We start from the raw sequence: 3,923 nt of genomic DNA on the forward strand, positions 1-3,923 counted from the left end.
GCTTTGTTAAACTCGGCCAAAATCGCGTAAGTGGTTATCGCGCCAATTAAGAAGAAGAAGAATCAAATGCTTCACAGCCTTTGTTCTTCCGGCTAAAATATATAAAAATATCGTACACTAAATGAAAAATAAAAAATTCGAAGTCGGCTCAAGCAAAAGGAAAAAAACCCACCTTGGGCTTTGAAGTTTTTTCTTAGTCAGTTCAATACTATAAAACAATTATACTTTTCACATATCTATAAAAAAAAACTGTAAGTCGGAATTTAGTAATTCTTTTTGATTTTATTGTTGGTTCTATTCTGGAATTTAGTAATACCATTAAACATTGCGTAGGTGGTATGTTGGAAATTTGACTTTTTTCCGCAAAATCCCCAGTGTGCGGGGTCGAAGATGACTGAACAAGATAAAAAGAAATGATTTTTTGAAGTGCTTCAAAGGTTGAGCAAAACGTTAGCACAAGTGCATAATATCTCATGGGGACTGCTTTCAAGGGGACAAAATAGATATTAGAATAAATAAATATTGGAGGTTGAATTAGTTTTAAAGGTTTTTTCGAAGATTTGGGGCTTTATTGTGAAAAAACGGTACAAAATATTTTATTTGAAGTATTGGCCATCGCTAGCTACAACTTTCGCCCATCTTTCGGGCAATTTCCGGATGCCGTTTCTCCAAAGTTCTGGCCGCTGCTTGGCTATCCATGACTCAACCCATATTTTGGTAGCCTCGTACGAGGAGAACCGCTGGTCCGCCAAATCGAGACTTATATGCCGGAACAAATGATAATCGGAGGGAGCTATGTCTGGACTATACGGCGGGTGGGGTAACACTTCCCAGCCAAGCGTGCCAAGGTATTTTTTGACAGGTTGAGCAACATGCGGCCGAGCGTTGTCATGTTGCAAAATAACCTTGTCCTGCCTTTTTACCGTTTCCGGCCGTTTTTCTTTCAATGCCCGGCTTAAACGCATCAATTGCAGTCGGTAACGATCCCCCGTGATTGTTTCGCCCGGTTGGAGCAGCACAAAATATACGACGCCAAACTGATCCCACCAAATGCAGAGCATGATTTTCTTGCCGTGAATATTCTGCTTGGCCGTCGACGTTGATGCGTGGCCGGGCAAACCCCATGATTTTTTGCGTTTTGGGTTATCGTAGAGGATCCATTTTTCGTCGCCAGTCACCACCCGATGCAAAAAACCCTTCCGATTTTGTCGCTCGATCAGCAATTCGCACGTAAAAAATCGCCGTTCGACGTCGCGCAGCTTCAACTCGTACGGGACCCAATGTCCTTGCTTTTGGATCATTCCCATCGCTTTTAGACGCTTGCAAACGGTTGATTTATCAACGCCCAATGATTCAGCAAGCTTTTCTTGGGTTTGGCACGAGTCCTCGTTTACCAATTCCCCCAATTCCGCGTCCTCGAACTTTTTGGGCTGGCCAAGACGCTCCTTGTCTTCGGTGTGAAAATCACCACTTTTGAATCGTCGAAACCAGTACTCACATGTTGAAATCGACGGAGTATGGTCTGGGTAGGCCTCCTGCAGCAATTCACGGGCTTGGGCTGTATTTTTTTCAAATTGAAGCAGAAAAGCAAAGCTTCCCGCAAATTGCATTTCGACGGCACGAAAGTTGACATACTCGGAGCACGAAAACACTGCGTTGTTTATACTTCAGCGAAATGACAGATACTGATAAACAAAGCCTAGGGATGAGGCTTTGTCATGAATATATATTCAGTATTGCCAACGCGATAAAGTGATAAATAGCGCCATCTGTGTGTCGCCTTTAAAACTAATTCAACCTCCAATATATTTTGGTAAAAAACATAAATCCCGATAATTTTTGAACACACCTCGTATGCCAGACAGGAGCACCGTACAAAACTTGGGTTTTCACCACGCCTGCTAGAAGTAGAAGTCGCCGTTGCTTTGGCCCGCGCGCGTTTAGGATTATTCGCGCTAGTGCTGCTACAGTCGCTGATGTCTTTTCGGTCGCATACTCCAGGAGTATTTTAAGTAATAGCCTGCTGTCTATCATTATTCCCATAATGACTACTGCGATATCGTCAGAAACCTGACAATGCTGGCACCATTAAGTATATTGAGGCTCATAGTAATGGTCCAATCACAGAACATTGGGGGACGCCGCGTGACACCTTATAACTCTTCCTGCCTGCTGCTGTATCGGAACCCAGTACGCATTTAGGAGGTAAGGTAAGGGGATACCTGCGGTAGCGGGGTGGGTAGGTGTGTGACTACAATTCGGAATTCAGAGAGAATGTAGGCTCAAATCTCGCTGAAACACCAAAATTAAGAAAAAGTTTTTTCTAATAGCGGTCGCCCCTCGGCAGGCAATGGCAAAGCTCAGAGTGTATTTCTGCCCTGAAAAAGCTCTTCATAAAAAATATCTTCCGTTTGGATTCGGCCTAAAACTGTGGAAGAACATTTGTAGAACAACATCAAGACGCACACCACAAATAGGAGTAGGAGATCGGCCAAACACCCAAAAATGGACCCTTTTATATTTATACTATATATAAGGCGGTACTCTGATCTTGTACAGTGCACCAGTTTTACAAACAGAGTTACTAGTAAGTAGTACTCTTTGGAACCTTCGAGCCATCCGGTATCACTTATCACCTATCGTGCAATTTTTGTGGCAGTATTCACCTGAACGGTGAACCCTACTTTTCTGGAACTAAACTGATTGTCTGAATCTATCGACTTGCGGGTTCGATCACGTTCTCGAGGCGGCTGTAAATGATTCGCTTCAGTAATTTACCTGCAGAGTCGAGTAGTCGGGTTCGTCTGAAGCTAGACGGTTTGGGTTGTAGAACCATCCTTTGTCACTTCCATATCGTTGGAGACGTTCCGTCCGCTAGGCATATATTAAATAAGTGTTGTGCATATCTGGTCGATTCTGGATGCAAAAATTGACCTGCAACAAATTAGAGGCCTAGAAGTAGATACATTTCTCCCCTTTCTGTACCAATAAAAAATAATTTTATATATCTTACCCCAGCGCGATAGTAGACAAGAATATTATAAATTTTTCAACAACTGTTTATTTGTAATAGTTTAATATGTACATTGTCATTGATAAGTATAAGTATGTAAATATTAGGTGAAGTAAAATGTTTGCTTTATTCCGATGAGTACCAGAACACAATCGTTGGAATCACCGCTGTGCTGTTATATAATAAAATGATTTCATGAACAACACACATCTTTTTAGCTGCACATATCTCCGGCGTGGAGGAACTAAATAACTAATATATAATATATGCAGCTTTTCAATTTTTATCTTTATTTTTGAACGCTATAATACTTAACTAGCCTCACGAATGAACAAATTTTCAAAGCACTTTCTATGAAGCATAATGCCACCCTCAAATCGCCCGATGGCGCACTAAAAACATCTAGCGGACAACATTAGAAACTTTCTATTCACCCACGTAAATAGCAAAAAATAAATACTCTATCACACTTGAATCTTTAAATCTTCATTATCTTTCTTACTATTTTTCTCATGCTACGTAAATATTTTCGAAGCTTTACCCAAAATATCTCCAATATAAAACAAAAAATGCTCAAAGTAATTAACACACCCATTCCCATGAATACCACACGCAAGTCCTCCAATTTCAGTGGGACGAAAAGAGGTTGCTTGTTTCGATCTTCTAATGAAATCACATCCATTTCCAATAACTCTACGAAGCTGTGACGCTTCCAATAGTTTATCAACCCAGCTTCCTGCAGTTTTAAAATGAATTTATTCAAGCTTCGACGATACACGGAACTCTTCTGCAGGGGCAATGCTAATGGCATATTTCTTCCCAAACAAATGCCTGTAAACCGAAAAAGGGGTCGGGAGAAATACTTTTGTTGTTCATCGTATATGGACCACATATCGGAGACCGGATACGC

Source organism: Anastrepha ludens, chromosome 2 (genome assembly GCF_028408465.1).
Source record: "Anastrepha ludens isolate Willacy chromosome 2, idAnaLude1.1, whole genome shotgun sequence".
NCBI classification, from domain to species: Eukaryota; Metazoa; Arthropoda; class Insecta; order Diptera; family Tephritidae; genus Anastrepha; species Anastrepha ludens.